The sequence below is a fragment of the Hemitrygon akajei genome, chromosome 14, assembly GCF_048418815.1.
Source record: "Hemitrygon akajei chromosome 14, sHemAka1.3, whole genome shotgun sequence".
NCBI classification, from domain to species: domain Eukaryota; kingdom Metazoa; phylum Chordata; class Chondrichthyes; order Myliobatiformes; family Dasyatidae; genus Hemitrygon; species Hemitrygon akajei.
In genome coordinates, this window is record NC_133137.1 from 5,790,695 (window position 1) to 5,805,742 (window position 15,048).

A 15,048-nucleotide genomic window follows, 5' to 3' on the forward strand; every position below is an offset into this window, starting at 1 on the left:
TATGGGCTCAGATGAAGTGTATGTCTCAGTGTTATCAATGGGCAAGATAGAATTGGTGACTTAGGACATGCTAAGCTTATGCACATATGCATATATGTAGATCACAAGGTCATGGAAAATTTACAAAACAGAATGAGCCCATTCAACCTGTTGGTTGTACCCTGCCTGACCCTACTTTCCAGCCCTGGACCAACAGTCTTTCAAATCAAGATTCTTCAAGTAACTGTCCAGGGATCTTAAAATATTCCGAGGATTTCTATCTTTTAGGCAGTATGTTGTAGACTCCAAAAATCTGATTGAAAGGTTTTTTCCCCATCTCCACTCTCCTTTTTTAAACCTGTTACATCAACTCGACATCCCTCTATTAAGGAGAATAAGTGCCTGTAGGTATGTCAAATCCGGAATTATTTCCAGGTACTGGACAATTTCGTTCCACGCCATTGTGACACATTGGGAAATCACATACTAGGCAAGTTACAGCAGTGGTTTGCCATTGCCTTCTGTTGGGTGAGTTTTTTTAAGAGATCACCAGCTCTTAATGGGAGCCAGCTGGATTTGAACTCTGGACCTCTCGCCCCAAAGTCCAGCGCTGATACCACTACACTATCAGCTGGCTTACAGTAAATAAACCACTCATAATTTTATCCATAACACCATCGAACATTTGGCCAATTGAGTCTGCTCTGCCATTCCATCATGGGTGACTTATTTTCCCTCTCAACCCCATTCTCCTGCCTTCGCCCCGCAACCTTTGACACCCTTACTAATCAGTAATCTTTACTAATCCACATCATTTAAATCTCTTCTCAGCCATTCTCTGTTTACAAGCAATATAATCCCTCTGCATGGGCACAATATTCCAGTCCTGATAATACCCTCCAGATCCTGACGAGTATAATCACATAATTCCTGTGATGTGGTGAATGGAAATGAATGCAGGATTCAAGCTGTACTTTAATGGGGGTGGTTCAGTTTTAGCATAACTACCACACCCTTAAAGGCCACATCACTGGGTCATAGTGCAGTAATACAAAACCTTCAGCCCAACAAGGCTGGTCCTACCATTAGACACCTTAGACAGATTAGAACCTTATCTCATCCAGAGAACGTCCTTTCTGTTCCCCTAATCAACGAATCCCCTATTACCACAGCTCACCTCTTTTCCCCACTTCCCTTCAGAGTCATAAAGCCAGACTCAGTGTCGGAGACCTGTGATTTTCCTTGGCATTCTCCAACCACTCCCCCACCCCCTGCCCCATCAGTATCCAATGTTGTTGGGAGTGTTGGCCACAGGAGGCACTTGCCATTCGCACCAACCAGATCACTTGTAGTTTCTTGCGTCGCAAAGCTTTCCTCCTCATGGTCAGACACAATGCTCAAGTTTAGTCAACAAGAGACAATCTGCAGATGCTGGCAATCCAAGCAATATGCTATACCATGGACATTTACCTCCCAACCCATATCTGCTAAGAGAGAGAGAGAGAGTAAATTGGTAAATTGTGTTGGGAAATCATTGCAACTCATTCCTCTTGGTTAATGTGGGTTCGACGAGGAGTCCTGCTGATTTTCATACCAGAGCGTGAATGCAAACTTGATTAGGAGAATCATGACAGTTCATATCTCACTCAGTACCGGGCTATGTATGCTGATGCAATCCATACCTAGCAGTGAGTGCATTTTGGTTTGCAGATGGGATCTGATAGGGAATATAAATTGAATGTTGTTGTTGGTCATGCATTATTATAAATTTCAGCCAACAGACTCAGGATTTGTAAATTTCCATTCATTATTTGGTTGTAAGTGGTGTTGACTTGATTGACAAAAGTTCCTCGGCAACCCCAACTTTCGCAGCAGAGTGGAAGGATAACTACACGAATTCAGGAGCTGCTTAAACTTCAAAGATAAATGCAACTTACAAAATTGTTCTATTTAATAATAGTGCAGCATTGCACTTTCAAATGGCAATTACTTCCACAGATGCCACGTCATGGAAAATGAAGGCGTTATCAAAAACTGCATTGGAAAGGTTAGCCCTAAAAGTTAATTTAACTTTTAATCTCTCATCATTTCCCAGTAAGGTCTGAAACATAAAATCTCATTGCACTGAACTAAAGATGCAAAAAACGTTCCTATTAAACATTTCTCTCGTTGAGAGCAACGCACACAAAATGCTGAAGTAACTCAGAAGCCAAGGCAGCAGCTATGGAAAAGAGTACAGTCGACATTTCGGGCCGAGATCCTTGGACAGGATCTGCTTGGCTTGCTGAGTTTCTTCAGTAATTTGTGTGTGTTGCTTGGGTTTCCAGCATCTGCATTGACTCTCATTGAAAGGTCCTGGTTTTAAACCTCTGGATGAGAGTTGAAAACAAACTAGAAATTTGACACGTTTCATTGAGTGGAATCAGGAAAGCATTGTATGTTTGGCAGAGGTTTGTTCTGAATATGAGGTATTAAAATGCTAAATACACGAAGGCATGGAGCCATACAGTTACTTTGTCCTACAGCATGGAAACAGGTCATTGGACCCAACATACTTATGCCAACAATCGTGTCCCATTTTATACTAATCTCATTTACCAGCACTTAGTCCATTGCTTACGTGCTATTGCTTGGTATAGACCATCAGAACAGAAGATATAGGAGCAGAATTAGGCCATTTGGCCTATTGAACCTACTACACCATTTCATCATGGCTGATCCACTTTTCCTCTCAGCCCCAATTCCCTGCCTTCCCCCTGTATCCCTTCATGCCCTAACTAATCACGAATCTATCAATCTCTGCCTTCAATACACATAAAGACTTGGCTTCCACAGCTGCCTGTGGCAATGAATTCCACAGATTCACCACTCCCTGGCTGATAAGTACTTCCTCATCTCCATTCTAAAAGGAGGCCACTCTATTCTGAGGTTGGGCCTTCTGGTCCTAAGCAACTCGCCATAGGAAACATCCTCTCCACAGCCACTCTATCAAGGCCTTCCACCATTCGATAGGTTTCAATGAGGTCAGCCCTCATTTTCTAAGTTCCAGTGAATACAGGTCCAGAGCCATCAAAACCTCTTCATATGACAAGCTATTCCAACTTGGAATTACTTTTATGAACCTCCTTTGAACCCTCTCCAGTTTCATGCACATCCTTTCTAAGATAAGGGGCCCAAAACTGCTCACAATTCTCCAAGTGAGGCCTCACCAGTGCTTCATAAAATTTCAGCATTACATCCTTGCTTTTATATTCTAGTCCTCTTGAAACAATTGCTAACATCGCATTTGTCTTTCTCACCACAGACTCAACCTGCAAACTAACCTTTAGGGAATCCTGCACAAGGACTCCCAAATCCCTTTGTGCCTCAGATTTTTAATTTTTGTCTCCATTTAGAAAATAGTCAACTCTTTCATTTCTTCTACCAAAGCATATGACCATACACTTCCTGACACTGTATTCCACCTGCCTTTACTTAGCCCATTCTCCTAATCTGTCTAAGCCCTTCTATAGTCTATCTACTTCCTCAAAACTACCTGCCCCTCCACTTATGTTCATATCATCTGCAAACTTTTCAACAAAGCCATCAAATTCATCATGCAAACCATTGACATATAACGTAAAAAGAATCAGCCACAACACAGACCCTCTGGATCACCGGCAGACAGTTAGAAAAGGCTCCCTTAATTCCCACTTTTTGCCTCCTGCCAGTCAGCTCCTGCTTTATCCATGCTAGAATCTTCCCTGTAATACCATGGGCTTGTACCTTGTCAAGCAATCTCACGTGTGACACCTTGTCGAAGGCATTATGAAAATCCAAGTACACAACATCCACTGGTTTATGACGTGTGCAGGCACAAAATGAATAAACACACCAGTAGTAGTGCTTTCACTCAAGTCAAGTCTGATTTTCTCCTAAGAGGTTATTTCCATCAAGGGGCCGCTTGTGTCTGACTTTGTCTAACATGGGGAAGCTGATGCAGGGGGAGCTACCACAAGGCCCTTGACAGATCAGGGTCAGGGTCCAGTGGAATGGAATGCATGACGACTGGGGACCCTTCACTGCTGCAGCTTTCTTCCTCATTTCTGCTGAAACGTCAACTGTTTACCCTTTTCCACAGATGCTGCCTGGCCTGCTGAGTCCCTCCAGCGTTTTGTGTGTGTTGCTTGGATTCCCAGCACCTGCACATTTTCTCGTGTTTATGTGTTCACCGACGTTGCGATGGGTCACCGTCTTCCGCCAGCTCCACCGCCGAGGTTGTAGTCATATCGCTCTTTGTCTGTAACCTCGCCCTTGATCTGACTTCCAATGGCGATCCTACCAGGAGCTGAGCTCCAGGCGGCATCACTCTCCCGATCTCAGGAGCTCATCAGCCTCTCCACCTCAACAAGGTGATGACCTCTGGAGTACACACACTAACTGACATGCAAGGAGACATTTACAATGTCCGCATGAAATGACTGAGAGTCAAAGACAGAATGATTATCATCCAACATGAAATCGCTTCAGTTTGGTAACAGGATTAATGGAAAGAACCAATCTACTCCTGAAATTGCTTTTTCCTCACAAAAAATTGTCTAAAGCCACTTGTAATCATTGCTATTTCTCAAACTATGACACTGATATACTCAACTGGCTCTGTTGTTTAAGATATGGCAGTCAATGATTGTGTGATTGAGCTTAATGCAGACCTCAAGCAAAGGAGCCCACACTGTTGTAGTGACTCCCAGTGTACAGACATTCTCTTTTACAAAGTCAGTGCAGATTTTATATCTTCAGGGGACAGAACAAGTTGTAGATCCACCAGTCACAGACAGAAATACAGAGAGAAAAGAAGCCATGTATCTCAGACATATTTCCCTTTGTATGGAATGAATGTTAATGATCAGAACTAGAATGAAAATTTTAAAACCTTCTAATTTAATGTTATGTTTACAAAGCAATAATAAAGCATACAAGAGGACATAAATGACAGCATCTGAAACAAAACGACAACTTGCTGGAGGAACTCAGCAGCCCAAGCAGCATCTGCAGGGGCAGAGGGAAGGTTGACGTTTTAGAACAAGACCCTGCATCAGGATCTGACCCAATAAGTTCAGTTTGTTTTTTGGAAAAGCATAAATAGTTGAAGTTTACAATATATCAATAAATGTATGATGATTCTGTCTGTAAAGTCCGCAACACTGTCCTGTGCAGAAACAGGGTCTTACTCTGTAAGGTTTCCATTTCACACTTGTTCATACACCAGTGGCTCCTCTGAATTTAAAGAACAGCAACAACAGTCTCCACTAACAGGATTATTATTACCATTATTCTTTTCTCAGCTCATCCTGGTAAAATCTATGGTATGGGCATAGACAAGCCACTCATTTCTCAGTTGCTAGAAACTTTCGGACTATTATTATTATGTTAAGTATTATGCCTTTCTGAAGATTTACATAGATATTGCCATCTAGCTCTAGTTGTTTTATGCTACTGTGTAGTGACTTTGGGATAATACCAGTTGTAGATATTACTATCGGAACAATGTATACCTTGTTCATGTTCCATAGTCTTTCAATTTCCTCTTTTAATACAGCATATTTCTGGTGTTTCTCACTTATTAATTTCTGTAAGTTATGTGCATTTGGAATGGCTATATCTATTAAACAAGTTGTTCTTGCTTGTTTATCCTGTATTATTATATACAGACAGTTATTATGGATTGTCTTATCTGTTATAACTGATCAGTCATAATATAATTTGTAGTATTTTGACTCTAAAACTGGATCAGGGTTATATTTATAGTAAGGTGTGATTTCTTTTATAAGTTTGTATTTTAAAGCAAGATGATGTTTGCCACTCAATTGTGCCTGTGTAAGTAATCAGATTGAGTTAAACTGCTACAGGATCCTGTAATGTGTTGGATTGTATCTGTTTGTTCTTGGCATTTTCTATATTTATCATTTTGAATTTGTTGGTCTTGTATTTCTGATTTTTTTGTGTTAACCATTTGGTCCAGATTTGCCACAATGAACCCTTCTGTTTCTTGGAACAGGTCTCCAAATCTGAGCAAGACATTCTAAGCTTCCTTGTCAATATTTAGTCTGCTTAAATTGTGAGGATGTCTTCCATGAAGGGTCGTGCTCTTCCATCGGTTAACTTTTTCTTCAATAGTGATAATGTCTTAATTTTTCCATTTCCATTGTGTTTCCATTTAAATTTAGTGGTGTGTACCTCTTATCAGAATTGCATATGCTTGTGTGGAGTGTTGATTCCTGTTTTTGTTGATGAAAGTATATCCTCAGACGTCTTATCTGACTGTTGTGTAGATTTTGATGTCTGTTATTCCCCTCCCCCCTTCTGTCCTAGGTGGTGTTAATCTAAGCACATTCGAATGTACATATTGTTTTCTGAAATTCATCATTTCAGTTCATGAAAGATTTCTGCTTTTCTGGTGGGCTTGATTTGGAACTACGGAATCTATTATCAGTTGTTCTTTACATCCTTTCATACCCTCAAGGCACCCTTTCTGTTCTTCTGTAAGTATATTGTGATTATCTAAGTGACTGGTGGTTAGCTGCGAGATGCATGATGTTACAACTATATATATAGTTTGCAAGCCAGTAATTGGACGATATTTTGATGGGTCATTTGTGGTTTCACCTTTAGGTAAGAGATATGATTTACCTTCTGTCAAAAATACAGGCATTTTTTCAGAATTTTTAAGAAAATTGTTGATTGCATTAATAGGTCCAGATGAAGGCAATTACATTTTTATACCAATAATTATGAATATTATCACTTCCAGTACTTTCCATTTGTGGGTATTTTTAATAACCTCTTTCAGCATTACCTATTGTAACTTCAAGTATCTGCTTATCTTCAATCCTGTGTGCTCATCCTTTTCCCTCCCTGATCCAGCTTGCTTCTCGATTGTGCATCACCCTTTTTGACCAGATATTAGACCAAAAGTTCATTATCTCTGTGTTTGTTGGTAATTCTGTGCTGGCGTTGATGACATTGGTGCATTGAACTTAGTTTCAATGATCCTGAATTGATAATCCTGTTTTCTTCATCTGGCACGTTTCATGTATCTGATCATATCTTGTATAGATCTTAAACTTCCTTAGCTTTTTCCTTAACTTCCTTGCTCTGGTTATTCTTTTTATACTCAGGCTATTTCTGCTCTTAAAGTTTCAATTATTATTGTTATTATTACAAATATTGACATAGACTTTTTCCAACAAAAGATGTGAGACTTTCAATGACAACATTATCAGTGGTATTTTAAGTTAAGTACCAAATATAAATATAAATTTGTCATTAGATTTAATATTATTGCAATCTGGAACTTTCTCAGACATTTAAGCAGAGATATGGAAACTTGAGGCAGAAACAGAAAGTCACCGCGCTGTTCTTCTTCAGCTTTTGGAATTATCATTTTGTCTGACCTCTCGCATCCCCTTCACTGATAAGGCTGGCTTTCCATGCCCTAGTCTTTTCCTTTCAAAGCAAAATTCTGCTTTGATAGCCTTTATTTATTATTTTATTTATTTAGAGATGCAGCACAATTACACCCACGTGGCCAATTAACCTACTAACCCGTGTGTCTTTGGGATGTGGGAGGAAACCGGAAAACCCGGAGGAAATCCACATAGTTATGTGGAGAATGTACAAATTCCTAACAGACAGCGGCAGGAAATAAACACGGGTTGCTGGCGCTGTAAAAGTGTTATGCTCATCACTATGCTACTGTCCTGCCACGTGAATGGTGGTAAACAGAAAGATAGATAGGTCCAATCACAGGCAGGAGAAAATCTGCAGCTGCTGGAAATCCAAGCAACACACACAAAATGCTGGAGGAGTTCAGCAGGCCAGGCAGCATCTATGGAAAAGAGCATAGTCGACATTTCAGGCCAAGACCTTTCATCAGGACTCTTATGATTTAGATGAAGGGATTAAAAGTAACATTAGCAAATTTGCTGATGACACAAAGCTGGGTGGCAGTGTGAAATGTCAGGAGGATGTTACGAGAATGCAGGGTGACTTGGACAGGTTGGGTGAGTGGGCAAATGTATGGCAGATGCAGTTTAATGTGGATAAATGTGAGGTTATCCACTTTGGTGGCAAGAACAGGAAGGCAGATTACTATCTAAATGGAGTCAAGTTAGGAAAAGGGGAAGTGCAATGAGATCTAGGTGTTCTTGTACATCAGTCAATGAAAGCAAGTATGCAGGTACAGCAGGCAGTGAAGAAAGCTAATGGCATGCTGGCTTTTATAACAAGAGGAATTGAGTATAGGAGTAAAGAGGTCCTTCTGAAGCTGTACAGGGCCCTGGTGAGACCCCACCTGGAGTATTGTGTGCAGTTTTGGTCTCCAAATTTGAGGAAGGACATTCTTGCTGTTGAGGGAGTGCAGCGTAGGTTCACAAGGTTAATTCCCGGAATGGCGGGACTGTCATATGTTGAAAGATTGGAGCGAATGGGCTTGTATACACTTGAATTTAGAAGGATGAGAGGGGATCTGATTGAAACATATAAGATTATTAAGGGATTGGACACACTGGAGGCAGGAAGCATGTTCCCGCTGATGGGTGAGTCCAGAACTAGAGGCCACAGTTTAAGAATAAGGGGTAGGCCATTTAGAACAGGGATGCGGAAAAACTTTTTCACTCAGAGAGTGGTGGATATGTGGAATGCTGTGCCCCAGAAGGCAGTGGAGGCCAAGCCTCTAGATGCATTCAAGAGAGAGTTAGATAGAGCTGTTATAGATAGTGGGGTCAAGGGATATGGGGAGAGGGCAGGAACGGGGTACTGATTGTGTATGATCAGCCATGATCACAGTGAATGGCGGTGCTGGCTAGAAGGGCCGAATGGCCTACTCCTGCACCTACTGTCTATTGTCTATTGTCTATTATACTCTTTTCCAAAAGTAGATTGGTACTTGATGACAGAATAACATGGTGGGGGGGGGGGGGTGCTGTTCTGTCCAGAGCTTACTTCAACATCTGCAAGTTAATTTTACACTCTTTGCCATTTTTCTGCATCAGAACAAAATAAAGCCAGACTCCTCTTCTATCCAGCCTCCAATCTGTACTCACTCTATTGCAAAAAGCAATTAGTTTTATTTGAAGCACATTGTAATGCTTTTAAGGGCATACGAGGATTTTTCCTTCGTCTGACCTCAGTCTCTCTTGGTTTCTTTAACGCGAAGTGAAGGAGGTGCATAACAATGAGCCTTTCAGGAAGAGGTTACCAGAAGTACAGAGGAAAAGACTCAAGGGTGTGTACAAGCCTCGTTAAACAAATTCAATTTCTTTGACTCCTGAGAACCTCTTGACTGCAACTGCTTGCAATGAAGAAGGAACAGTTGGTATGGCACTGAGAATCTCAAAGGAATAAACAAGAGCCCAGTGTGTATAGTAAAATTGGGTGGACCACCTCACAAACCACTTGCCCTCTTCCAAACCTGTTTGAAGAAATCCTGAAGTTCCTACTTTGGTCCTTAAACTTCTTCAGAACCCACATAACCAGAGTGGTAGTGACTCAGCTTTGAACGCAAGGGATTGCTGAGAAGAAAAGAGGAGCGTATTGGTGAATCCAACAGGGCCAAAGATCTGGATTCAAATCTGGCCTCAGGTATTGCCTATGTGAAGTTTGCCCATCCTCCCTATGATGTGTGGGATTTCTTCAAGGGCCAAACTTTCTCCCCACATCCCAAAGATATTTGGTAAGTTACTTAGCGTCTGGAACTTGCTCCCCGAATTGTTGGTGAGCGGAGAAATCTGGGGGTGGGGGGTGGGGATGGGGGAACTAATGAGAAGGTGATGAGAATAAATGAGAATAAAAAATGGGATTTGTAGATAGGGTGGGGGTTGATAATCAGATTGGACTCAGTGAGGTGAAAGGCCTGCATTTATGTCAATGTCCCAATGACTCTGTGATTCTGAGAAGACAATGTCAGAAAGAGAAGATAAATAGGCCTAGATAAAGCAAAGCAACCTGGTTTCCTAGCAATAATCACTAGGGTCTGGGCCTGAATACATGTCTTAGTACGTTATCCAAAAAATTAAGAAACTAATTATCAAAACACCATGCATGAGGTAGGAGAACTTGAGGAATGAAGCTGAAAGTGGTAACAGATACTTTAATTATTGATTGGAATATGTACCCGACCCAGAGGATGATATGACCTTGCACTTGAAAGTGCTCTGAATTATGTTACTTCTGCATCCTGCCCTCGCCCAACGTACATCACAAATGGAGCGTTTATATACCGGCATCAATCAGAAGAGGTGTTTATCTGCAAAGCGGAGCTTTTAACTTATATTAGTACTTCATGCTGCTGCTACAAACTGTGTATTTGTGACATTACCACATTGTTACAATGCAGGCACAGTACTTATCCCTCTGAGCAACATACATCATTTAACAGGGAATTAAGTCTGTGCTTATGGAAATTCTATCCCCTGCCCTTCTCTGGCAATGCTTACTCTATAATTCAGTGAGAAGCAATGAAACTGCTTCTCCTCTGAACATCCCTCCCTGTGCCAGCAGTTTGGAACACTGCTTGGTAATGTTATAGGCTGAGCATTGTACATGTCATATTTCTACTGCTGAAAGAAAAATATTGCAATTAGCCACAGAATATGAGAGGATTCATCCATGATTCTGAGGAATAGAGTGATTGGTACAGAGGCCCTGGGAATAGTGGCACTGCCCCCAGATGATAGCACTGATAGTGGAGACCCTTCACACCACTCATGACCTGCGAGTGTCTACATATGTGTAGGAGCATGAGTGCATGCAAGCAGAGGGTCACCTATGGGTGTGCACGCCAGTGCATGATCATTGTTGTTATGCACTTGTGAGAATGATCTACTGCTAGCTGCAGTTCACTATGGGCATGTGTGAAAAATTACAGTAAGTACTCTTCAACACTACCAGAGTCAGAGAGTACTTAATAAGAAATGATCATTTTTTTAAATGATTGCTTTGCTTCAGAATTTACCAGAGATACAGACCATGTGGATAGGACATTAGGAGATAGGATCAGAAATGACATAACTGGATTAATGATAAAAACAGTAGAAACAAACAAACAAACAAATAAATAAATAGTGAAATTAATTTAGTGACATACCAACTCCTAATGCGATCAAGATGGTGCCGATAAGTGGTGACTCTTTGCATCCAGCTCCAATGGGAATCATCATATAATCCGGTTTAGGACTGCTACAGCTGAAATCCACAGTCACAGCCATGGGAATATCAGTAAGCAACGTTGTTTTAGAAACATAGAAACATAGAAAATAGGTGCAGGAATAGGCCATTTGGCCCTTCGAGCCTGCACCGCCATTCAGTATGATCATGGCTGATCATCCAACTCAGAACCCTGTACCTGCTTTCTCTCCATACCCCCTGATCCCTTTAGCCACAAGGGCCATATCTAACTTCCTCTTAAATATAGCCAATGAACCGGCCTCAACTGTTTCCTGTGGCAGAGAATTCCACAGATTCACCACTCTCTGTGTGAAGAAGTTTTTCCTCATCTCGGTCCTAAAAGGCTTCCACTTTATCCTTAAACTGTGACCCCTCGTTCTGGACTTCCCCAACATCGGAAACAATCTTCCTGCATCTAGCCTGTCCAATCCCTTTAGAATTTTATACATTTCAATAAGATCCCCCCTCAGTCTTCTAAATTCCAGTGAGTATAAGCCTAGTCGATCCAGTCTTTCTTCATATGAAAGTTCTGCCATCCCAGGAATCAATCTGGTGAACCTTCTCTGTACTCCCTCTATGGCAAGAATGTCTTTCCTCAAATTAGGGGACCAAAACTGCGCACAATATTCTAGGTGCGGTCTCACCAAGGCCTTGTACAACTGCAGTAGAACCTCCCTGCTCCTGTACTCAAATCCTTTTGCTATGAATGCCAACATACCATTTGCCTTTTTCACCACCTGCTGTACCTGCATGCCCACCTTCAATGACTGGTGTACAATGACACCCAGGTCTCGTTGCATCTCCCCTTTTCCTAATCGGCCACCGTTCAGATAATAATCTGTTTTCCTGTTCTTGCAACCAAAGTGGATAACCTCACATTTATCCACATTAAATTGCATCTGCCATGAATTTGCCCACTCACCTAACCTATCCAAGTCACCCTGAATCCTCTTAGCATCCTCCTCACAGCTAACACCGCCACCCAGCTTCGTGTCATCTGCAAACTTGGAGATGCTGCATTTAATTCCCTCGTCTAAATCATTAATATATATTGTAAACAACTGGGGTCCCAGCACTGAGCCTTGCGGTACCCCACTAGTCACTGCCTGTTTTAAGGTATTTAAAGTACCCATCTATTGGTATCAGTGGAGAAGTGACTGCAGTCTTGGGTCATGAGTGCAGTTCCCCTTTAAGAAATTGGATCAGCTTCAATTCAGGAAAGTTAATCACTCTATCCTTGACAATAATGATATTAGAGCATTCAAGAATCTACTTTTGTTCATCTATTACTGACGTCCTTGGCCACACTATCCAAAAACACAGCATCAGTGTCCTCCAAGAATGTTCTGCCAGTACCTAACCACTCCCAACTCAGTTTATATTCTTGTCCACCCTTTACAAATTTTATTAGTATGACTTGAATTATGCTGGCGAAACGTAAGAGTGCTTCTGACATCTCTTCCCTATAAAATACATCAATGTAATTAGTATGAGTCAGGAGTTTTATCCTCTTTGTGTTTGGTTAGATTATTTAATATTTCTACTGTTTTTATCACAAATCCAGTTATGTCATTTCTGATCCCATCTTCTGATGTCATATCCACCTGGTCTGTCTCTCTGGTAAATTCTGAAGCAAAGCAATCATTTAATATTTCTTCCATTTTGCAGCCGCTGGTATAACCCAATCCAAAGCATAGTAGTTTTACCCGATTTCAAGTTTACTGTTTTATTCATATGACTATAGAATATGTTACAGTTTTACTTTATCATCGAATAATTTCAGTTTCTCCTTGATATTCCGATTTGTTTGAACATTTCTATTATTTGTGTATTGTCCTTTATCATGGTCTTCCTTGCACTTTACAGACCCAATGCTTACTTCTTCACTTACCCCCAATGTTTCTTCAATAGCTGTCACTTGTTTTCTTGATTTTTAGCTGATTATGTTTCTTCTGAACTTGGTTGAACATGATAAACACCTGGAATCATGACATTGTAGTCATCAGTGAGACATGTTTGCAGGAGGGGCAGCTCCATATTCCAGGATTCCACTGTTTTGGACGTGAAGGATTAGAGGAGGAGGGGTGGCATTATTAGTTAGGGAAAATGTCACAGCAGTGCTCAGTCAGGATAGACAGAAGATCTAGTAAGGTGTTATTGGTGAAATACAGAAATAAGAAAGATATTACCACGTTAATGGTCTATATTACAGACTGCCCAACAATCCGAAGGATTTAGAGGAACACACTTGTAGAGAGATTGCAGACTGTTGCAAAAAACATGAAGTTGTTATAGTAGGTGATTTTAACTTTCCACATTCCGTCTGGGACTGCCATACTGTAAAGAGACTAGATATGATAGAGTTTGTCAAATGTGTTCAGAAAAGTTCCCTTCATCAGTACACTGAAGTCCCAATGAGAGAGTTGTCAGTACTTCATCTGTTATTAGGGAGTGAGACAGGGCAGGTGACAGAAGTTTGTGTAGGGGAATGGTTTGCATCCAGTGACCACAATCCCATTAGCTTCAAAGTAAATATACAAAAAGATAGGTCTGGTCCATGGGTTGAGATTCTGAACTGGAGAAAGGCCAGTTTTGATGGTATCAGAAAGGATCTGGCAAGTGTGGATTGGGATGGCTATTTTCTGGTAAAAGTGTACTTGGTAAGCGAGAGGCCTTCAAAAGTGAAATTCTGAGAGTACAAAACCCGTCAGAATAAAAAGTAAAGATAAGAAGTGTTGGGAACCTTGGTTTTCGAGAGATATTGAGGCCCTGGTTAAAAGAACAAGTAGGTGGAAACAGGTACTGTATATGCAAGTAGGAACAAATGAGGTGCTTGTGAAGAATAAGAAATGCAAGGGAACACTAAAAAAGAAATCAGGAGGTCTAAAAGAAGGCATGAGGTTGCTGTGGCAGACAAGGTGAAGGAGAATCCGAAGGGATTCCACAGATATGTTAAGAGCAAAAGCATTGCAAGAGACAAAATTGGTCCTCTGGAAGATCGGAATTGTAGTCCATGTATGGAGCCCAAAGAGATGGGTGAGATCTTAAATTAACTTTTTTTATCTGTATTTATTTAGGAGATGGATACAGAGTCGATAGAAGTGAGGGGAAGCTGTATCAACTACATGGACCCTATACAGATGACCAAGGAGGAAGTGTTTGCTGTCCTGAGGCAAGTTAGGGTGGATAAATCCCCAAGGCCTGACAAGATGTTCCCTCAGACCCTGCAGGGAACAAGTGCAGAAACTGTCAGGGCTCTAGAAGAGATATTTGAATTACCTTTAGCAGCAGGGGAGGTACCAAAGGATTGGATGATAGCTAATGTTGTTCCACTGTTTAAGAAATGCTCTAAAAATAAACAGGAAAATTATAGGTCAGTGAGTTTGACATCAGTAGTGAGAAAGTTATTGGAAAGTATTCTAAAGGTCCGGATATATCAGTATTTAAATGGACATGGACTGATTAAAGACGGTCAGCATGGCTTCGTGCGAGGTAGGTCATGTCTAACCAATATTATAGAGCTTTTTGCTGAAGTTACCAGCAAGTGGATGAAGGCAAGGCTGTGGATGTTACCAAGATGGACTGTAGCAAAGCACGTGACAAGATCCCGCATGGGAGGTTGGTCAAGAAGGTTCAATCTCTCGGCATTCAAGATGAGGTAGTAAATTGAATTAGACAGTGGCTTTGTGGAAGAAGCAAAAGAATAGTAGTAGATGGTTGGCTCTCCGACTGGAGGCCTGTGACTAGTGGAGTGCCACAGGGATCGGTGCTGGATGCCCTTTGTTGTTTGTCATCTATATCAATGATCTGAATGATAATGTGGTTAACTGGATCCGCAAATTTGCAGATGACACCAGGATTGGG